The 23,950-nt window shown below is 42.5% G+C and overlaps 1 protein-coding gene across 1 annotated transcript in view; it reads left to right on the top strand.

Moving 5' to 3' along the window:
• The first annotated feature begins 1,684 nt into the window (after positions 1-1,684).
• Positions 1,685-23,950, top strand: part of FBXW7 (F-box and WD repeat domain containing 7) — a 121,239-nt gene continuing 98,973 nt past the window's right edge. Inside the window, exon 1 of the mRNA XM_082237644.1 lies at positions 1,685-2,528. The gene's annotated coding sequence lies outside the window, so the exon portion shown is untranslated. The remainder of the gene's footprint in view (positions 2,529-23,950) is intronic.

Genomic DNA, 23,950 nt, shown 5'->3' with positions numbered 1-23,950 from the left:
CATAATGTTTGTATCCCCAATATGTTCTGGGTTGGCATTATTTTCTATTTTGAATAGAATTCAGTGATCACTCTAGTTTCACCACTGCCCCTGACTCTATGCCTCCAAATCTCCTGAAATTAGGTAGATGGAATACACTTATTATTTATTATTTTAAATCAGGGTTTTGAATTAGCATCTCTGAAGTTTACAAATCCTTAAGAGGAAGACAACACATTATTTATTGATTGCTTTTTTGAATTGCCCTCTGCTAAAAAGCGTGCCTGAGGCAAAATACAATAAAAGTGCTGAGAATACAAATACAAGTGGGCTTCACATTTGTTTGCAATAGCTGCCTCCCATGCTTGTCACGGGCTAACTGACAGCTTCAATATATGCTTTTTGTGTTGCTCTCTTTTGCTGGGTTATGTGCAGGCTGTTCTGTCTTTTCTTGACTTCCCTTAGAACAAGATAGTTCGTAAGTTGCCTTACGGTGGAAGTGGGGGTGGGCATTTCTGCAAGAATTATGAACAAAACTATCATATTGGGTCAGACTATCTGGCTCTTCTAGACCAATATAGTTTGCTCTGGTTGGCAGCAGCTCTCAGTCTGAGGTATTTCTCTTCCTGAATCTTAATTTGGAGATGTCAGAATTGGGACCTTTCGGATGCATAACATTTGTGCTAGCATTGCCAATTCCTAAGGATGTTCTATCTTTTCTTCACACCCTCTTGCAAAAAATTAGTAAGCTTTGCAGTTTCATTAGATTTTGTAATTTTTACAGAATGATGGGCAGGGAGATACCTCATTATTCAAATGCGGTGAGCTAGTTTCCTCAGGTTAACCAGCCATGTGCTTTGCCACAGTAGTCTAATTTCTTCCATATTATTATTAAAAAATAGCTGATCATTACATGTGTGTACTTCCGGGCTGCACAGTGCTCGATTGCACTTCTACCATACAATGCAAGGTATTGCAAGCCCAGGTCAGCCTTAAGACGGGCAACACGATCACTTCACTTGGAAACTGGGTGGCTAACCGTGGGACCAACACAGATCATGAGCCTTGCATACCCAGAACATATATTTCATAAGTGTTTGCAAAGTGAAGCACTCTCAGTGGAGTGGGGAGAGGATAACAGGGGAGAAGCTTTGCCTCGGTGGCCAACTCCCTTCCTTCCGATGCCTTTATCTTCACAACAGCCCTGGGAGGTAGAAGACTGACAGCTGCTGACGAATCACACAGGGAACCTTCACGACTGAAGAGGGATTTTGCATCCAGTTCGGAGCCCCGTGACACCAGAGTTAAAGGTGCTGCCTTGCATCGAGCATGTCTCCGCGCTGGCAGCTAAATGCACGAGTCTCGGGACCACGTCGGCAACAGGCCGTCCCTGAGGGTCCCTCACGGTCGCGTTGCCTTCTATCTGCCTCCTCCTCTCAAATATCCAAGGCTGGTCCGGCGCCGAAGAGGTTAATCTCCCACCCCCCACCCCGCCCGCAAAGTTTGCGGCTGCGCAGAGCGAGGCGTCTTCTCCTCCTCGACTCACCCCAGTGTCCCGGACGACACCGTTCCGCAGCATCAGCACCCCGCCCCTAGCCAACCCTGCGTAGCAACCCCTCTACGTCATTACTTCGCACCGGGAGGCGGCGGCGGCTGGTGAAGGGGGGGGTTTCTGTTGCCAGGCTACGGCTGGTGTCATCTTCCCGCGCCGCCGTCGACGGGCCGTCCCTTCTTTTCCTCCTCCCTCCTCCTCAGCGCTGACTGTGTGCGCTCGCGTGAGGGACAGAAACAAGCGGCTCCCGAGCGCGACTAGGCAGCCGGACCGTCCCGTGGCTGCGCGCGCGAGCCTCTGCCCCCTTTCCCCCTCCTGAAACAGAAGCGGCTCCTCGTTTGCCCCGCTCCCTTCTCCTCCTCCTCCTCCTCCTCACCCTGCCGCCGCCCTCGGCGGAGCGCCCGGACCCAGCGCGGAGACTCAGTCACCCACATGCCTGGGAGCGGGGCGGGAGCGGCGCTGAGCCTGGCCGTCCGGCTCCGCTTCCGCGCTGCCTCTGCCTGGCTGGGGCCCTAGCAGCGCCCTCGGCGGCAGAGACCCCCGGAGAGAGTGTATGAGAGCCAGAGCCGGGCTGGGGCCGCGGCCCGACCCACTCGCCGCCTCCCCCTCCAAGGCCGGGGGTGGCCGCGCCGGCCCCGGGGGGAAGCGGCGGGCAGCGCTGTGCTGGAGGAGGTGGAGGCGCCGGCGGCTCCATGTGAAGCGACCCCGGGCTCGCTGCTGCTGCTGCTGCTGAGACTGAGGATCCCCCGGAGCCGGCGAGGACCCGTCCTGCACCTAACAGCTGTGCGCCTCCGAGACCCCCGAGCCGACTCTCCTCCTCCGCGTCGAACTTGCTGCCCAGCCCACACCGGCCCGCCACGCCGCGGGCGAAGAAGCAGCGGTGGTCCCGGCGGCCACGCTCTCCTCTCGGCCCCACGTCTGCTACGGTCACGGCAGGAAACCCAGCTCTGCTCCGCTGATCGACCTCCCTCTCTCTCGCTCCACTCTCCCTCCCGAAGTGAGTAGCAACCGGTGGGACGGAAGGTGCGGTGGGTTTGTCGCTCCGATCCGCTGCAGCATCCCGCCACCGGGCTCCGCGGACGGTGCACGTGGATGCCGACCCCCTCTCCTCCTCCTCCTCCTCCGCTCCTCCCGGTTGGAACAAGGGAAAGGGGGCGGGGAGCGGGAAGGATGGGAAAAGGGAATGGGATGCTTCGGCTGTGCCCCGCGCAGCACTTGGTGGGGTGTGAAGGGCAGCCGCCGCCGCCGCTGCCCCTCGTTTCATATGCGCCTCACGTTGCCGGTCGCTCTGCACGGTCTGCTGCGCTAACTGACCCTCCCTCTTAGCCGTGGCCGAGAAATCTCTCCATCGGGGTCAGGCGGAAACGATGGGTGCATCTCGAGGGGAGCTTTAAATGGCTTTGTTGGGTAGCTTAATGAAAAGAGAAGGGCTGGAGAGAGCCAATCAAGGGACGACTTCGGACATCGTGTTTGCTCCAAGTGTTAAGACTCTTTCTCTCTTTTTCACCCCCTCTCCCGCAGTCCCCCCCCCTTTACCAGCCACAAAAAGTAGTTTTGCATACTTTTGGTCCCTCCACCAGGTATATGCCTGTTTTTCTTACAGGGACTTGATGTTGACTACTGTGAGGTACTGGGTGTATCTTCCTGTTTGGATGGTCTGAAGATAAGCAGGGCAAGGGTAGGATTCATTCAGCCTCAATTGGTCTTGAGCACTTGAAAAGTCTGAGATTTGAATACACTGTACATTTTTAATATGCACTGCACTTGCACTGCAAAGTTATATCAGAAATTATCTTAAGTTAGTTTTAATGTAGTTTAAATGTGTGTGCTGCCTTAAGTTTATATCTATATAGGAGTTACATTTTATTTAAGAAACCCACTCTGTCCATATTTTGAAAATCATCTTGTCGGCCTGATGTTCAAGAGTACGTTGCATAATTTTCATCCCTCTCTCTCTCTCTGTTTAATAGTAGGAGTTGTATCAGAAGACTCACTATGGTCAACACACGTGCATAAACTTTAGCTCCATATTGTTATCCACCAGTGGGTTGGTGCAAATATTGGAATGTTTGGCTTGCCATATCTTTCGTTATGTGACTGTTGAATACAGCGCGAGATACTTTTGAGTAAACATTTATAGGATTGCATTGTTACAGCATTCATTTGGTACTATTGAACTCTGTGAGGACTTCAAAATAAACATGGTTTGGGTTGATATTCTGAAGTCCTAAATGAGGGGTAGGGAACTTGTGGCTCTGCAGGTACTGTTGAACTAAGAACTAACAAATTATGTCATCACTAACATTGGCCATGCTGGCTAAGGTTGATGGGAGTTCCAGCCTTATGGTGTCTGGAGAACAACCAAGGGCCTTCCTGGTGGTGCCCCCCCCCCCGGAACACACTCCCTTCATATGTCAAGGAGATAAAGAATTGCACAACTTTTAGAAGACATCTGAATTGGGAAAAACATCCTTGATGTTTTTATTATGTTTTTCGATATGCTGTAATCTGCCCAGAGCGCCTGGGGAAACCAGATGGGCAAGGTATAAATAATCTAATCAACTCCACTAAAAGTAACATTGGGGGGGATTTACATAGACAGTCACCTGCAGAATTGGCTGCACTAGAGACACCTGATGACATTGGGCCTTATTTGGCCCAATCCTCGCATCATCTCTAGCCAGGCATAGCATGAAACAGGGTCCCCCTTTCCTTCCTTTTGCTCTGGCTGCACGAGCAGTGGGGCTAAAGATGCAGCATTGCTGTCACAACCTGCTGCTTCATGAATAAGGTTAGGATTGGTTTGCCAGTGGAATTTAGTAGAATTTACTTCTGAGTAAATATGATTTGTATTGCTCCGTGCAGTTACCATTTTTATACCAGAACATAAATGGAAATTGATGTGACCATGTTTTAATAATTAGTGTAAATTGCTTTTTAAAATTACTTAGAGTGCTATCCTGTGAAGGAGTTACATTGACTTCCCATTTTATTCTAGGCTGAATTCAAGATGCTCATGCTAAGTGACTTGTAACCCGAATAACTGAAAGAATATCTCTCCCATATATTAAAGATGGGGAACTGTGGCCTGCCAAGTGTTGCTGGACTACAACTCTCATCATCTCATACCAGCTAGGGCTGATGGGATTTGTAGTCTAATAATATCTTGAGGGTCACAGGTTCTCCGCCCCAGCCCTATATCATCCTGCCTATATTCAGAGGATGCCCTTCTCTGCATACCACTGGAGAGGTTTTCCTGCACTGCCACCCCACTTGTGGAATGTCCTCCTCTTGGAAGTGCAGTTGGTGCCATCACTTCTATCATTTTGGCACTAAGAACAAACTTTGTAAGTCTTGTTACATTCATTGGAGCTGCTTATTCCCTCATAGTTTGGGTTAGGATTGTAGCCTAAGATTGCAATCCTATCCCCGTTTATTTGGGAGTAAGCCCAGTTGAATTTAATAGGACTGACATCTGAGTAGAAATGGTTAGGACTGGGGTTTCAGTTAATGGATGGTATGTAACTCTGGTGTGTGGTTTTAATTTGTTTTATTGTTTTAATTTGTTTGCATGGTCCATTGTGTTTTATGTGATATGTATTTTGTTCCCCACACTGGCCTCCATTGAGCTGAAGGGGGAGGGCAACAAGCATTCTTAAGAAATAATAAAAATTAAATAAAATTCTGCTCTGAAATAAGTCCCATTGAATTAAACAGGACTTACTTCAAGGCCAGTTTGTATAGATTGCAGCTTTAATGTTAAATGTAATTTCAAATACACTAACATGAGATCACACACTTTAAAATAATTGTTGTTGATTTGTTTTATGCATTAGGTCTTAGCTCATTTAATGCTTCCATTATTTTTATTTCTCTTCTTTTTGTGTCTGCAGTTGGCATTCCTTTTTTCATTTACATATCTTCCAATGTGTTTTTCCAATGGAGAACTGTTGTTCACTTGGTTTTTTCCTGTTTTTGATCAAGTATGGTTCATTCTCTATCCATGTCCCTTAACCTCCTAGCCATATTCTTTTCCTTGTCCTCTTGCTGTATCAATCATTTCAATATAGTAAAGCCAGTGAAGTATCACTTTTGAATATTTTCTGCCACTTTTAAAGAGCTACACTAATGCTTATGTTTTGCACACTGTCTCACTATGTAATTGTATTGTGCAAACTCTTTGTTTAAAAATAACTACTAGTAAAACAGGTTTCTTAAGTTCCTGAGGAAGTGTAGTGGACAGTACAGTTTTAAAGGTGTTAATGCTATACTGGACTTGTACCATTTGTTAGATTTTGTACTCTAGTTAACCTCTTCAATACATACAATATAACAACCTGGTGGATCATCTCATTCCGTTTATCTGTGTTTTAGTAGCACATCTGCTGATGTGCTTAACTTCAGTCTTAGATTATGGTGCCAAAAAGCACTTCCCTGAAAGTAAATTCTATTAAAATAAATGGCACATCTAAGAGAACATACTTGGTGCATATTTATTTTTGTCCTAGAATTGGTTAGCTCACAGTCTTACACTTTTCTTAGAACATATTAAGTTAAAAATGGCTTTAGTTCTTTATGGTCTACTTAGGCTAGCATATCCCCTTCTTTTCATTTGTGTCTTTCTAGTATCAAAATCTGTTCATTCCACAAGAAAAAGCTGAGTAAGGTAATGAACCTTTGTTTCAAAAGACTGTTGGTTATAGGGAACTGAATTTTACTTAGAGGAGACTTCATGAAATTAATGGGCCTAAGTTAGTCATATTCATTAATTTCAATGAGCCTGCTTTGAATATGACTAATGTGGAATGTAGCCTTTGTCATTTGTGTCATCTTGTGCTCTGCCCATTCAGCCTACCTTCTGATATTCGTGGTTGACAAGAAGCCATTGCTACTAGGAGATGGTGATGATGACATGTTTCTACATTCTTTGAGATTTCAAAAGAGCCATTAAATTCTGGCCTTTCCAAGTAATTTCTGTCAGTTCTTTGCCATGCCTTCTCTTCACTGTTTTTTTGCTGCTTCCTTTCTAGATTTTCCCTCTCAGAAGCTACCTCATCCATTGACTTGCACTTTGTCTTTCATCTTCTTGATTCTGGATTAAGGCTAAGTATGAGTGTTGTCAGCCAAACAGTTTCACCCCAGTTATATTTGGGATGGGTTGAGCAATTACCTTCTCAGTAGGTTCAAGAAGAGTAGCAGTGTTGGCCTTTTGTGGCAAGTACAAAAGTTCAGTGGTAGCTTGAAGACTAACGTGTTTATTATGCCACATTATTATTTTTTTGCAAGAGCCTACAAAATACACCTGCTGCAGCAGCCTTAATTATGGAAGGTAATGTCACACAGCTTAATATTTGGTTAGGCAACTGTCAAAATAATCTGTTTACAATATAACTATTTGTGGAGAAGTACACAGGTTTCTTGGTGGGACGCGGGTGGCGCTGTGGGCTAAAGCCTCAGCGCCTAGGGCTTGCCGATCGAAAGGTCGGCGGTTCGAATCCCCGCGGCGGGGTGCGCTCCCGCTGCTCAGTCCCAGCGCCTGCCAACCTAGCAGTTCGAAAGCACCCCCGGGTGCAAGTAGATAAATAGGTACCGCTTACCAGCGGGAAGGTAAACGGCGTTCCGTGTGCGGCTCTGGCTCGCCAGATGCAGCTTTGTCACGCTGGCCACGTGACCCGGAAGTGTCTCCGGACAGCGCTGGCCCCCGGCCTATAGATGTGAGATGGGCGCACAAACCCCAGAGTCTGCCAAGACTGGCCCGTTCGGGCAGGGGTACCTTTACCTTTACCTTTACACAGGTTTCTTCTTGACATTTCTCCCCTTTTGTGCCCAGTCTGACATTCATATTTCATAAGTGATTGAAAAATGGTGATTGTAACAGGGTAGAACCACATTTGTAGCTACCACTCAGTGGTTAAGAGCTGCTTCACAGGTTATAGATTCCACAATGATGTTACTTGAAAGAGTCTCTGAAATGGTTGCCATTTCATATGGCTGATTTTGAATATCCATGTAACTAAATAGCTCAGCCATACGGAGGCAGCTTCACATAGCAAGCAGTTTGTGTGAATAGCTCACCATATAATTTTGGCAACTTTAAGCCCAACATCATAAATAGCAAAAAAAGAATCACTTGTTTTGGCATGATTAAAACTGCTGGAATCACTTCAGGAATTTGCTATGTAAACTACTTTCTGCATGGATCTGTCCATCTGTTTGTTGTGTTTGAACCCAGATTCATGGCTTGTCTTGTCCAGAGAAACCTTGAGCAGTAAATGAAGAGCAAACCTTAGAGGCAAGGCATGAGCCCAGATTTGGAAGTAATGCCGAACCAAACCACAGCTTAGCCTTGGGTTGAAGCAGGTCCTGGGAAGGAGGGCAGGAGCAGCTGCTGTCTTTTCTCTGTGAGCCTGCACATTTGCTTATTCACACACTAGGTCACGGTTTGGCTTATCTTTGCATTAATGGGTCTACTCTGAGTATGGCTTAGCTGGATAACATTCACTATCTTTTAAACTCAATTCATATATCTGTTTGTGTGGTTTATGTGTGTTTTCTGAAGTGACATTCATCTGCTTAAAGTATGAAGCTTTGTAGTTTCTGCTTACTGTTTCTGAATGTCAGCTTCTACAGCAAACAAGGGAGGTGTCCTAAAACAGCCTCACTAATATGCAGATAAGTTTATAAACACTGCCTATCCTGAATGTTGAACAATGTAGGAGTTGTATAGCTAAAGTAATATGTAATCATGTAATTAAAGGCTGCACTATATCACATATGCATAAATGGGGCAAAATGAGGTTGTCTAGCTGGCTGTCTATCCCATTTCAATAACTTTCTATAGAGTGCTTAGCTTTACAACATTGCTCTGCTTTTTAAACTTGCATTGTTGAATACCTAATAGGTTCTAGGAGTTCAGGTTTTGGATGAGACCGTTCTTCTAGCATCTGAATTGAGACAGGTATAAGCAGTAAGTACCGATATATTACTGTACTTTTGTAGACCAGAGACTCCAGGGAGAAGAGATTCAGGTAGTTTTTTCAATTGTTTAGGCTTGGAAATCTTGCCTTCAGATTCTTTAAGGAATGAATTCTACAGCATTAATTTTGTTCCTCTGTCAAGGTTTCATATTGATTTGCTGTTGACAGATCCCTTTCACCATTCCTTTTTGTGGTATGGTTCATGTTCTCATTTTGTGATACTTCAGGTTGCAGTGCGAGAAAAGGAGCTGTGAAGAAGGATCCTAACCACTCTCAGTTCTGCTGCTCAGCCATACAGTAGCCTTTAGATCTTGGTAGGAGTATCAGGAAGAAAAGCCCCTTTCAGCTGCATTCTTAATGCAGGCAGAATATTTGGAAACCTTAGCTGACTTCAGAGTCTCTTATAAAGTAGTGATATATATTGAATGGATATGTAGCAGGAGAGTAAAATGCTCTTCTTTGTCTCTGGTTAAAACCCTTAAAAAAATATTCCCCTCCCCTGTAAATTTGCTGAGTATACTTGTATGTAGTAAATTCCTAAACAGAAGTGATACTGAAAGTAGTACTAAACATAAAGTAGCAAAAGGGAGATAACTAAATTTTTAGAAAAGTAAACAACAGCCATCATAGAACTCGATGAGTGGCAACATAATGGTAGATGGCATTAACCTGTGATAAATGTACTAATGGAAAACCTAATTGAAAACATTGTATTTGGATAAAGTTTTGGATTCTAAAATAATTGTTCCAACTTAAGAATAATTTTGAGATAATGTGGGAAGTTCTTTGAAAACAACTACTTAGCTTTCTTGATAAATGAAAATATCATTATTCATAGAATCATAGAATCATAGAGTTGGAATAGACCACAAGGGCCATCGAGTCCAACCCCCTGCCAAGCAGGAAACACCATCAGAGCACTCCTGACATATGGTTGTCAAGCCTCTGCTTAAAGACCTCCAAAGAAGGAGACTCCACCACACTCCTTGGCAGCAAATTCCACTGTTAGGAATTTGCTGCCAAGGAGTCAGGAAGTTCTTCCTAATGCTTAGGTGGAATCTTCTTTCTTGTAGTTTGGATCCATTGCTCCGTTATTGTCGCGCTGGACTCCAGCAGTAAAGGATTTGTAGGAGTTAAGGTGATGGATTACACTACTCAAGTATGTGTTTTGATTTCATGGAGTTTCTTGGAGATCCTTGGAAGCTTAGCATCTCTTCCTTAACGAGAAGTTCAAGAATGGTGAGCAATCTTGTGATCTAAGACTGCAGCCCCAAGCACATGTACCACTGAAACCAGTAGGGCTTGCTTCTGAGGGATGCTGAGGATTGCACTTCATGTAATCAAATATTACAGGGGTAACTAAGCAAAGTCAGGTTGTTTTCAAAGTCTTCACTACATGGTTGTGGGGTGTACAAGTTTTAATTTTTTAATGGGACATTTCCCATTTCATAAATTCATAGAATCATAGAATTGTAAAGCTGGAAGCTACCCTGAGGGTCATCTAGTCCAACCCCCTGCAAGGCAGGAATCTCAGCTAGATCATACCTGCAGATGACCCACCCAACCTCTGCTTTAAAGCTCCAAGGAAGTTCTTGTAGAAGTCTGTTCCTCTGTCAAACAACTCTTACTGTCAGAAAGTTCCTTCTGATGTTTAGACAGAATCTCTTTTCTTGTAACTTGAATCTATTGGTCTGGGTCCTACCCTCCAGAGCAGGACTAAACAAGCTAGCTCTATCATCCATGTGACAGCCCTTTAGCTATTTGAAGATGGGTATCCTACCTCCTTTACCAGGCTAAACATACTCAACTCCCCAACCATTCCACATCAAACTTGGTTTACAGACCCTTTATTATCTTGGTCATACTCTGTTTGTTAATATCCTTCTTAAATTGTGGTGCAGTTCTCCAGTTGTGGTTTTTCCAAGGCAGAATAGAGCTGTACTATGACTTCCCTTGATTGGGACATTATACTTCTGTTGATGCAGCCTAGAATAGCGTTAGCTTTAGTAACAAAGAAAGGATGCAAGTTTTAAATAAATATCAGCTAAGGTTGGCATTTTCAATATTTTTAGCTTTGGTTACTAAGTACAAGTAAAATAAACAGGCTTAATTGGATTACTCTAGGGCATCACAAATTTTTAAAAATCCAAACAAAATTTTCTGATACAAATTACCCTAATCCAAGCTTTCCAGCAAACCTACGTCACTGCCTCATTGTGCAGTTGTTCTTATATTGCAGCTCATTGTGAGAAAAGTTTTATGGGGAACAATGGTTTCACTACTTCTCCTAAGGCTTATTCCTAAAACAGGGGTGGGGAACCCACGGACTTCTTTTTGTTGTTGGACTCCTATTCCTATCAGGGATCATGGCAGGGGGAAGCCAGCAACTCATGGGAGGCCACGTGTACCCCCTAATGCTTTCCTAGAACAAAAACGTGAAACACCTTTAAACGGCATGATTTGAAACCAAATTTATTGGTCACAATCCATCCCAGAGCTAGTTACTCTTAAGTCTACTGACTTTAGTGGGCCTTTGTGTTAGATTGTAGCCCCAGTCTGGCTCTGTGCAGAAGTCTGGGGTTAAGTAGAGAGCTTGACCTCTTGTGTGTAATAATGATGAAATTTGGTGTTCCATTTTTTTAGTCTACTTGTGAAATATTAAGGCCTTTTCTGTTATGTGACCTAAGATAGGTGTTTTCTACAGCTAATAGTTTGTTTTCTTTTTATGCTTACTAATTATCGTTCTGTATTTCCTGATGAGATTGAATCTCTTCCATTTCTCAAGACTTAATGAGGAGGTATTGAGTATGTTACAAAGCAATGAAATACAGCTGTGGTGTTTCTGCATATTCAGTGTTACGGTCTAAACTTTCTTTTGCAATCACTCTGTGCTACTTACCCAGCTACGTGGACTATTTGTCTAGCCTGATGTAACTACTCTTCAGTTAAATCTCAGGGAGATTTAAAAAATCCTTTAGCTCTAAAAACTGTATCCATATGTTGTTCTTTACTTTGCTATTCACCCAGCCGCAATGTGTGAAGCCCTGGGTGTTGTCCTGCGTTCAGAAAACTCTGCCTAATCAATGTGTGGGAAGGAGGATCCCTCTTTCTCTGCCCCAGGTGTCCTTGTATTTGATACGACATCCGCTTTTTAGTGAATTTCTACAAATATATCCCTGAAAATACACAGAGGGGAATACGTGCCATTTAGACGTTGTCAGACTTGTGGAGACCAAGTGTGGTGCAGACATGATCCACTACTCACTGTGCGGTTCAAAAACAGTTTTATCCTGTTTCCTGAGGGTGTGGATAAGTCTCTTCTACTTTTTATTATTATTTAGCCAGTGTGTATTTGTGGCATGCTTAGTGGCTTACTTCTGTTCTTTTTACAACTCAGGACAATGTGAGGCACTTGTTTCTCACTCTGCCATTACTTTTACAGGTATTCAAGATTTATTTTTAGCTATGTATTTTCCTTAACGTTTCCTCTTGCCTTTATAGAAGGCAAGACAAATTGTATTTATAGGCCATTCCCCCCCTCCCTTTTTCAGAAAAGGGAAAATCCAGAGCTGTCCAAGCACTTCGCTGGAGGGAAAAATATAGCCAAGACTGCTTTTAGAGCAAAGCTGGAAGCTTGCCAAGAACAGCATATGCAGTGAGATGGGAAAGGCCTGGAAGCAAAAGTTGCCTCTTTGGGGGTAAAAAAAGGCCCAGAAACTACTACTATTTAAAGTGAAACTAAGTTGGAGAATTTATCTTTGATTAAGGTTTGATTTGTAGTTGAAGTGGATGGCAAGAGACTTAGTATTGTGGGTATGAAAGTGCGAATAAGCAGGAAATTGGTGTAAATTAGAACTAATTTGCTTTGGTTTGTGTTCATATGACTTTTCGTTGTTGAAAAAACTGCATTTAAAAAAGGAATGCATTTGTTACTTTTGCATCCTTGTATTCTTTCAAAGCTGCAACTAGTATTTTAGTTGCATAAGTGTGTGAGGTACCTTGTGCTGAGAGTAGTGTCTTGCACAAAGCCAGCTGCTAAACTTCAGGAGTTTAAAAATACAGTACCTTATAGGAAGCATCCCTGAGTGGTCATGTAAACCTGGATTTCTACTGGATCTGTTTCCTGCTTGGATGCAGGAATAGTAGCCTCTCTGTTGTAGTGCTATTCTTTGTAGTCGGTTAAAAAAAAAAAAGCTCAGTTGTTTGTTCACAAACAGCCATTTAAATGGTTAATTTAATTATTATGTGATTTCTGGTATAGAAGTATGACATTTCTATGTAGTATTAAACAGGTGGCTGAACTCTTGTCAACAAAACAAATCCAGCATTTCAGTAGTGTTAATGTTCTTGCAGTCCAAACTTCAACGTATTATCTATAGCTTCACCATCAGAACTCTTATTGAAATTCATGTGGTGTGTCCAACATTGGTTCCTGTTGCTGTACGTTCATGTAAACACCATTCTGGTGTGCAGTGGTACCTCGGGTTAAGTACTTAATTCGTTCTGGAGGTCCGTTCTTAACCTGAAACTGTTCTTAACCTGAAGCACTACTTTAGCTAATGGGGCCTCCTGCTGCTGCCGGAGCACGATTTCTGTTCTCATCCTGAAGCAAAGTTCTTAACCTGAAGCACTATTTCTGGGTTAGTGGAGTCTGTAACCTGAAGCGTATGTATCCTGAAGCCTATGAAACCTGAGGTACCACTTTATCTGAAATTCTGACTGTACTCCTATGCAATGAAACTACTTGATAACTTCTGTAGGGGATAGCCAAGTTAGTCTGTTGCAATAGAAACAGTCTTCTGGCACCTTAAAAGTTTTTTGTGTCAAGCTTTTGTGGACCAAGAGTCCATTTCATTAGATGAATGAAGCAGTCATGCTAGTGGGCAGGTATCCTGAGAACAGAAAGATGAAACGTCTCACTATGACACAAATATGACATTAAAATTAATAATGTTCAGGAACCATAGGGAGAGAATTTCAGTATTGCATAATAAATATTCATTTTTGCCATATTCCAACAGAAAAGGTTCAGAGGGAAAATTGACATTGTGAACCTTGGTCTAAACAAACTCTGGAAATGACTAGTACACTCCCAAACATAATTGTCTCTGTTTTAAGTATGTGTACAGGATTCAATCTTGTAATATCAGTTTATCACCAGTAGCTTACAGGCATGTTTGACACTCACACTGATTAGGCCTTGTATTAATTTGAATAAGTTCTGTATTAATTTGTGAACTACTGCATATTGCTATGATACACCTAATGCTATTTCTCTTGCATTGTTTGATCTTCCTTTTGTTATTTATTTTGGAGGAATCTGTCCCCCCTTGCACTCTGGGTATACATCATTCTTAGGCATAACTGGGCATCTGATGAGTTTCCAAAAGTTCATGCCATAAAAAAAAAAATTCTCATTACATTGCCCTTTGACTGTTTAAGGCAGCAGTCATATACTCACATACCTGGGAGAAGGTGCCATTGAACTCAGTGGGACTTAGAAACTCAAAAACAAACAGAAGAAGGGAGAGAATAGCCTGAGGTGGAGGTTAGCCTCAGTCTTATAATTCTAAACTATCTGAATGTGTAGCATCTGAATTAGTAATTGAGTGATGCACATACATGTACGAAACAACCCACAGTCTGCACCTATGTTTTTGTCTTGGTGCTCAGTTTTGTTCCTACTCATTTAGAAATAAATTCAGTGGGACTTGATCCCTATTAAATGTGCATTGGACTGTGGCCTTTGTAGATCAGTTGAATCTACAGTGCAGCAAATAACTGATGGTTTAGACCATTTAGCTCTTCCTCTTGGTTTGTATTATTTTGTAACATTCCATGCATGCTCCTGTATTTCTCTCTCTCTCCCAGGCCCTGCTGCATCCTGTTATTCTCCATTAATTTTCTAGATTCTGCATACTGATTTTTTCACACATTCCTCTTATTTTTCTGTCACCTCTGCCCCGCCCCAATCAACCAAGAATTGATTATCAGTATTTGCATTGTGATGTATGCCTGCGTAACGATTGTGAGGTTGGGAGGATAGCCTTACTATCCTGTTGGATAATAGCTTCCAGAGGGGAGCAAAAGCAACACAAAGTCTTTTAGCACCTTAAAAGACTAGCAGATTTATTATGGCATACCCTTTTGAGGACTAGGCTACATGTTAGTTACATTCTGGGGAGAGCTCTTAATCCTGAGCTTAATCTTAATTCTGGTTAGTGCTCTGGTTCTTTTATAGATGACCAATGGACCATGGACTGAGGAAAATATGCATAAGGAAAGTGTCCTAAGATCTAGGGTGCGTGGCTTTCAAAGGGTAGTTAGAAATTCATTAAAATAGAGGGTATCCTATTGGCTTATATTGTCAGTCAACAAATACAGGATGGGCAAAATCCACAAAGCTGCCAGTGTTAAACTTAACTGGAATGAAGTTGACTCCTACCTCTTGGCCCAGTAAACAGGCACCCACAACTTGGTCAAGCAGCATCATGGGTGCTGTTAGAGCATCCCTTATCAAATGCTTGCTCCTTTTTTAGAGTCATGTAATTTTATTTACTCTGTTTCAAAAGTATACGTTGTTACTGTTGTTGGCTTTATTGACAGCTTTTGCATTTTAGCTGTGCCTTAACCTGGCTTTCTGTTACATGAACATGGAATTATTAAATGCAACTAGTGTGTTCAACCTATATGAAAATCAAAATACTAAGCCTTGAACTTGTTTTAAGAGACGTTTCTAGAGTTTGTGGGAAAGCCAGAAATATTGCAGTTAGATGCATTCTCTGAGGCTTCTGATGTTTCATAGACTAACAAAAGGTTGCTTTATTAGTAGCTTTAATGAACAAATCGCTTTATTGGCTTAGACATACTGGTAGCTTTGTCGGTCCAAACAGCTATGAGTTCTTGTTTCAATTCACCATTGTGCTCAAGTAGTGAAGTGATAGCCATTGACCTTCTACTAAAGCACAATAAAAAGTTTTTTTGTGAAGAAGAAAAGTGCGCAAGGAGAACTGCAACACAATTCTTGGACTCCAGCTCAGCAACTTAAAAATAGTCTTCATAGCTCCTGTGTTCAGGCAGACTCTTGTTTGGTTCCCAGCACATATACCTAAAAACACAACATTGACTCTTGAAAAGATGCCTTTCAGTGGACCAACTTGAAAGGTAGCGTAGCCTTTATCTTGATATTTCATCCACACAACGTTGTACTCTTGGATTCACAGTGCTTAGCTTACAAAACAAAATGAAACGGACTGCTGATAATAGAGTTGTTGTATTAAGTGAGTGTCTTTATCTTTTTTGTTAGTACTGGATGATTTGTCTGAATAAATTATAATTATAATTGGAAATTAAGATGAAACTTCAGTGAAACTTCCTGTCCGTTTTTTTGTGTTTTTGTTTTTGTTTTTAAGATTGCATCCCTACCCCTGTTTAAGTGCCTAATGAGTGGTTTAAGGATTAGCATTGGCGTGCTTTTTCGTCAAACTATGTTGACTGCTGTCTTGGTAATGTCTATATTAGAGGGGGAAATACCTTCACACTCAAAGGGAGAAAAATGAAAAATTGCTGAAAATTAAAAGGGGTTACAGTTGTACTTAGCTTTTTAATTTTTTGCCAGTTTATGCAAATACATGTAGCTCATCCTGGTAGAGAAGATTATGTAATGCTTTGTGGGTCTAAATGCCACATCTGTGTGTGGATGAGGAAGGTGGCAAAATGTGCATTCTGGGGGCAGGAAAGGGACTTGCTCTTGATTAAACCCCTCCTGTTCCTGTGAAAAATAAGGGTGTGGGCATCCAGATACCTCTGGATCCAAAGAGTTTTCTCCAACAGCTCAGGCTGCTTGGTGTCAGGAAGCTTAAACCGTAGTTCAACAAACCACTTGTTGTCTCTCAAATTAGTAAACAAGCAAAAGCATGGCCTGTTTTCAAATTGCTTTTGTCTCGTGCCTTTGTAGCTTGACAAGCATTTGGAATGGGGTGGACAAATAAACTATGGTTAAGCACGTTAGAAAGTCAAAGCCAAACTATGGCTTCACATCATTGTCAGAAAACAAACCATTATTAGTTTGCTGGGCTGCATCAGGGTGTTCAGGCAAGCCACATATTGATTAAACAATCCATGGCTTAGCCTTTTGAGTGAACTAGGCTGGACAAATTCAGTGATATTAAATGATGGATAGAGAATGGCCTGCTTTTCTTCTTCTTCCCCATTGATTATGCCTTTGCCATGTTTCAGCTGAGCTGTGCCTCTAAAGTGAATAATGGTGTTCGGTGGGTTAGAAAGGAGGAAGCACAGTTATGCTGCTTCTCTTTGCTAAGGACAGACTCCTATAGTCCCTTTGGACTGAGTGCTCAGCCAATCTCTTATTCTGAGTTCTGTAGCAGAGCTTGATTTGAGAAGCAGCAGGAAAATGAGATTCCCCCCCCCTCCATCTCATTTACTCCTTCCACCAGTGGCAATATTTATATTCAAACAGTTTAGATTGCAACATTATTCAGTAAACTTGAGTTCATGAATTGAAAAAAATAAATCTTATAATTATTTTAGTAGTTGTATTCAGAATACTCCAGCGTAAGTGGGTAATAGTCTATAGTTTTGGCCTTTTCAGAGTGTTTTCTTTTGGTTTTACCAAGATCATTGGTTCAATTGTACTTATATGCAAAGCGTGTATAAATTGCCCATTAAACAGCAATTGTAAAATCTGCTTCTGGATTAAATACCAGGTTCTTAATCCTAACCATTGTATTTTAGTCAAATAAGATTTCAGATTGGGCATCCTGGAAGATAATCTGATCCTAAGCTTTATCAATCAAAACCTTAAACTTGGCCTAGTAGCATATAGGCAGTCAATTTTATTCTTTATGCAGGGCAAGATACATGCTGACTATAGGCCACCCTGCAAAATAACACTGGTGACTGCGTTTTGCACTAATTGCAACTTCCAGACAAACCAATAGAGACTGTGTTTCAGTAATCTAGACTTGAAATGTACCAGCTATGTAAGGCAGGGGTCGCCAACCTAAGGCCTATGGGCTGGTAGCAGCCCACGAGGCTTGTCTAACTGGCCCATGGCGACCCCTGCCACCACCACCACCCCGCTCTTACTGGCGCGGCGCGGGGACCAACTTCCGGGTTGATGGCGCCCGTTCGCATGCATACACGTTATTCCCAGTGCACTTCTGGGTGCTCCCCTTGACGCAGTCTGCACATGCTCCGGGCCCATCCTCCAACGGACGGAGCGTTAACCGGCCCATCCTTCGATAAGGTTGCCGATCTCTGATTTAAGGAGATTGCAAGCACTAGTAATACCCTGGTTTGTCTCTGCAAACTGTGTTTTGCTGCACCTTTATCTGCCCCACACCTGAAATCAGATCTGAAATCAGATGTAGGGCAGCTGGGTTAAGCTTAGCAAAAGTAGTATCCTAACAGAAAGAGGTTCCCTACAACCCAGAATGACTCCACTGAACTCAAGGATGCAGTGGAGACAGCAAAGTAAGCCTTTTTTGTCACAACTATTGCCATGCATTTGGTGTGATTGTGTGCTCTAAGTGATGCTTGTTTGACCTCCTAGTGGGTTTTATATCACCTAGGGGCAGGTGGTGCTGTGGTTCAAATCTGTGCGATGGGGTGAGTTGCCGTTGCTCTGTCCCAACTTCTGCCAACCCAGCAGTTCGAAAGCACACCAGTGCAAGTAGATAAATAAGTACTGCTGTGGCAGGAAGGTAAACAGCATTTCCATGCCCTCTGGAATCTGTCATGGTGTTCCGTTGTGCCAGAAGCGGTTTAGTCATGCTGGTCACATGACTCAGAAAGCTATCTGAACAAACACCAGCTCCCTCAACCTGAAGTAAAATGAGTGGTGTACCCCATAGTCGCCTTTGACTGGACTTAACCATTCAGGGATCCTTTTCCTTACCTTTTACCTTTATATCACCTGCACTCTAGCCATTGTCCAACCTGTTTCATTACCTGGAGCTCAAGGATGCAAAGGCTTAGACTGGGCTCCACTACAGCAGAGAGGGCACTAAGAAGTGATTGTGATTGTGGCCTTATGCATTCTATAACAAGTTGTGGCGCCTCATACAATCAGTCCAGATCTCACCAGGAAGTGAGCAATGGGGTCATACAAACTCCCATCTATATTCAGGCCTTCATATGCCACTTGGAGCAAAGACCAGATCCGGAGTATACCCTGCCCTATGTGTTGGGCCAGTAGCTACTTGAGACAGTGTCATTGTTGCCATGGAGACCATGAAGTCTTGATCAGTGAGTTAGGGACTTCTCTTGCATGCAAAGACTGTTACAAGTGTGTACTCAAACGTACACAGCCAGCACTCGTGTGTTCATATACACAATGCTGAGAGGTTTAGGATCTTTTGCTGGAGTGATGACATGCACTTGTTATGGATATGTGTTAACCCTCAATCTTATGCCCACAAGAAGCTCTCACACAAAGAAATAAAGATAGTTTGGTTTATTATATGACATAGGAGTGACAGAATATAAAAAATGCTGCTTTAGATAGCAAAGTTACAGTCTAAGCAGGTAGCAAATTACAATACACACACCTTAATTAAAGGGTAAAAGATTCCCTAACTATTCTAAAGGCCTACAGGAGCATGGGCATGACAATTTTGCCATAAACCCACACTAGAAGGGGGTGGGAGAGGAAAGTATACCTGTTGTTAAGGGAAAGCAGAAGTGTGCTGTGTCCCAGGGAGCGCTGTATAAGTTCTGTCCTGTTGGAACTGTGAGAGCTCACTAGCCTTTGAATCTAATGGTTTTTTAAAATACATTTTTGCCAAGGCATGCCAGTGGAGAGGTGAGGGGGCTGTGAAATGAGTGATTCCTACAATTTCCATAATCCCTTCCAGATTTTCCTGCCTTTTTGTCACCTTGCTCATCTTTGGTGATCCTGTTCCTGTTTGCTTAACAAAAGAGTGAAAGACTTCTGATAGTGAGAAATTATCTGAACCTAGGCATCTCTGTCTGGGATCTGCCTTTAAATCACCTTAACATTGTGTGGATGGATCCCACTGAGTAGCTGAGTATCTTGTATTTAGCAATTCTATATTTGCATGTGTTAATCTTCAAGTCAGATGTGTGTGAATTTAGTGTAATCCTGGATGCCTTTCAGGATGCTAGAGTAAGGCTTGTGTCAGGTTACCATGGAGTTCATCATGTCATATTAGTTATGTCAATCTTATATTTATGCCATGATCTACACAGAGAAACCTAAATTCAGATTAACACACAGCTCCTCACAAGACAGGCCCTGGTGGATTGAGCGGGTGAGACCAATAGTGGCTCTAACAGTCAAGAAGACGGTCTCTGAGGGAAGTGCAGGGTAGATGGGGCTCATCCACCTGGGAAGGTAGCCCATCTAGGAGAAGGAAAATTCTGGTCCTAAACCTCCACTGCCTTGCAGGATGTCTTCGGGAGAAGAAAAGGCTAAGGAGTAAACCCTACACAGATCAAGCAGCGTCCCTGACTGTTTGATAGTGCCTTGCACACCTCCTTCTGGCAACTCCTGCAGCCAAGCTGGTGCCAAATGTATTGCTCTGCTTTCCTTTGGACCACATCAGCAAGGCTGAGAGGGCGGTCTTGCCGTCTGGGCAGTCCAGGAGCTCCATACACACTGCCCAGCCTAGCATCCCAGGGAGGTCACTTTGGTGCTGTTAATGCAGTGGTCTGACTTCACTTCCAGAGGCTCACTCCATTGTCTTTGAGACAGACAGATGCCAACAACCCTTACAATGTATCTAAGAGATCTTTCATATTGTAGAAATGAGAATTAAATTAATGTTGCTGTTCTCCCACACCGCCTCATATGAGCCTTTTGGAAAGAAAGTTGCTTTTGCCATCCATAATGTTATAGTACCTAAAACAATCAAGGATTCAGAAGCCTATTCCAACTATTTCAAGTTGGCTTCCAGCTTTTCCATAGGTGTTTCCAGTTCTTATATGACAAGGAGTTATGGTTATCTGTGGTTTCCTTGTTTGTTTTGTTTTTGTGCAGGGAAGAATGAAGCAACAGCAAAGGGTCTTCATGTGGGTATGTGCAGTTCATGCACATCCTGACTTAGTAAGGTACACAGGTGGCGCTGTGGTCTAAGCCACTGAGCTGCTTGGGCTTGCCGATTGGAAGGTTGGCAGTTAGAATCTCTGTGACAGGGTGAACTCCTGTTGCTGTGTCCCAGCTTCTGCCAACCTCACAGTTTGAAAGCATACCAGTGCAAGTAGATAAATAGGTACTGCTGCGGCAGGAAGGTAAATGGCATTTCCATGCATTCTGGCACTTGTCACGTTCCTCTGTGCACCAGGAGCGTTTGGTCATGCTGGCCACATGACCTGGAAAGCTGTCTGTGGACAAACGCCGGCTCCCTCGGCCTGAAAAGCGAGGGGAGCGCTGCATCCCATAGTCACCTTTGACTGGACTTAACCATCCAGGGATCCTTTACCATACCTTTACCTTAAGTCAGGATCCAATCAGGTGAACGCATCCAGTATGTGTAAATGGCCTTTCAAAAACTGAATTATTGTTTAGAACTTTGTTCAAATTAAGATACTTTCTTGAAATATCTAGCTAGGTATTATAGATAAATCTGCATGTGTCATTGAAGTTCTTCTGTATATTGGAATTCTTCCATGATTATATCTACCTAAACAGTCACTTTGTTTACTTACTGGATGATTGCCCTATATGTGGTCTGTCACTGGCTCCATCTTTATGCATCCTGAGAATCAATAGTACATTAAGGAAACTGACATGAGATGAGTGGGGGAGCACATAAATAATGAATAACAACCTTTACTGCTAGTGTTTCATTCCTGTTAAAGGCAGTACAAGTTTCCCTGAATTATCTATGCATTTCATATCACATGCTAATTCGAAATGATTATACCCGCCTTTAACTAATTATAATCAAAAGCTGTTTCTTTGTTTGACTATATCAAATTCCCTACTATAAGAAAAATAAAGCTTAAATTAGATCTATTGTGTTCAAAATGAGAGCATTGTTCTATGCTGCTCACTACTTTGAGTAAGGGGCAATTTCCAGGTCTGTTTCCTTGGAAGGGAGAGGATTCTGACACTTAAATGTTTCTGTAATAACTTAAAAATATGCAGAATGATCAGGTGGGCACACAAGCATACCAATCCCAAGGCAATAGCAGCAGCTCTGAGATCCAAAAACATAGAACTGCTTTAGTCTTCTCTGGCCAAAAACAAATTAGTCCTTTAGGACCCCACCCCGTATGGACTTCAGATATCTTCCACTCTGTGGGTGAGGGGAAACGGGCGAAACTGATGGGGCAATAGTGGTAATTGTGATGAATAACAGATGCTTCTTTAAACGAGCAGTCTATATAAAAACTTTGGAAAAGATGGCTATTTCTTTGCTTGGCACAACAGTATGGCATAGCTGTAATCATCTTTATTAGAACTCTGCCTCTTGAGATTCATTGAAAGGGAGATGGAGGAGGAGCAGAAGGAGGACAGGAAGTCTTACTTGGTTCTATGAGATGTTTCATCTTGAGATGCAATTTTATACTAGGAAAGACATCGGGAAATTATTAGGGTAAGGTTGCTCGGTGCACTCTAATACAGTATGTATTAGTTTTTTTCATCCTGTGATTCCCTATCTTGCATATTGGTGGCAAGCAAACATACATCAGCAATAACACTTCCTTTATGAGCTCAGAAATGTGACTAGGCAAGACGGCAGCTGATTTTTAGAAGTTGGCTCATTTCAGGCCGTCTGAGAGATTTCACCTGATATTACTTTACATTTTCCCTATAATGTTTTTTTCCTGATGAATAGCTGTGTAGAATCAGCGCAGGAAGAGCAAAGTCCTTGGCAATACCAGCTCAATTGCATCTGCAGATGAGGATTTAAAATTCTATGCAGCAGACAGTACCTCCAGCAGGCGAGTAAAAGGTTACTGCATTATTTGCTTGTTTGCATGCAGAGTCTTTCTCCACAAAGGCTTTTTATTCAATTTGCATTGGTTGCTTGAATTTTAATATTACTGGAAAATGATTTAATAGAAATGTGAATATCGAAAGGGCAGAACAAGGTTGAAGGAAGAGGCAGTACTGTCTCAATATAGCTGTAAACCAGGGCTGGAGGAAGAGGGGAGGAGACAGAGCAAATATAGCTTTTGATGCAGAGCGAAAACAAGAAGTTTTGCTTGAATATGTGCGCTTAAGCTGCTGTCATGCCACTTGCTTTTTCTTAACCATTTGATAAAAGGGATTTTATAGGCAACGGCTGATAGCTCTATCAATGTAAGTGACAATTATTTCAAGGCAGATTATCCTGTAATCAGGTTGAGCATCTGTGTTAACGTGAGCTCTCTCTCTCTTTTCAAATACTCTAGTGCATGCTGCAGTAAGACAGATAAATGCACTGCTTTTAATAGCTGAAAGACCAGCATGTCATCTACTGATATATAGCACTTGCAATTAGTACTGCTATGGAAGCATCTGCAAGCTTTTTATGTTTTATATTTGTTTGGGGTTTTTTCTGTTTTACATTGAGGATCAATTAAACAAGGGAAATTAGAAATACAGCAGTGTTATTGAGGAAAAGTTATTTTATTTAAATATTGAAACATTAACTTTGGGAGACAAAGACAAGGCAAATGATTTTATTTAGTTCCTCCCCCCCCATAACCCCCACTTGTCTGAATCAATTTGCAAACTTTCCCCCTCTGAGGTAGATATCCAATAAGTTAATTCCATGTTTCCTTTACTAAAACCCTTTGGCTGTTATGTTTTCCATTGCTTTGGCTCTTTTTTTAGCTGAAATTTGTTCCCCGCTCTGTTAGTTGTTGGGTTGGTATGTATAAGTTTGTAATGGTGTTAGCCTTTTCTCCAGAGTTGTATTTTCATAAGACAGCTTTCTGCACTTTGCTCTTAGGTTTGTTAGGCTGAAGTGGGGTGTATATTTAACATAGGGAAAATGGCAAAGTTTGGCAGTAAAGAAAATACATTAATCTAAGTGGAACTGGCAGGTACCCTGAACGTTAGAGTCTTGAAGGGTCGGGAGCTCTGACTGGCAAATTAGATTCCAGCCAGTAATCTCTACACTGTTGTTACTCTCAGCAATGCAGCAACAGTACTTTTTCAGATATTGAGCGGATCTTGAATAGTGATCATGTGAACACAGAGGGGTGTGGCTATTTTCTGTTGGCTGTTGGAAGACTGCGTGTTCAAAGTGGGAACAGGTTGGATAGAGGCTATCAAAGCAGACCTGAAGTGCTACAGAGAAACAAACTCTAGTCAGTGTGCAGTGTCTGTTACTTTAAGTTCATGGCTTTCTTGCAAAACAGTGGAGAGCATCAAAGCAGCTTGTCTTGCAAAAGTGTAGCTGGAAAGAGGCACTTTAAGATTGCGAGCTTTGCTTGGCAATAAAGACAGTGACTACTAGCATTA

This window comes from Podarcis vaucheri (genome assembly GCF_965113315.1).
Source record: "Podarcis vaucheri genome assembly, chromosome: 9".
Taxonomy (NCBI): Eukaryota; Metazoa; Chordata; class Lepidosauria; order Squamata; family Lacertidae; genus Podarcis; species Podarcis vaucheri.
This window is presented reverse-complemented; position numbering and strand designations above follow the sequence as displayed.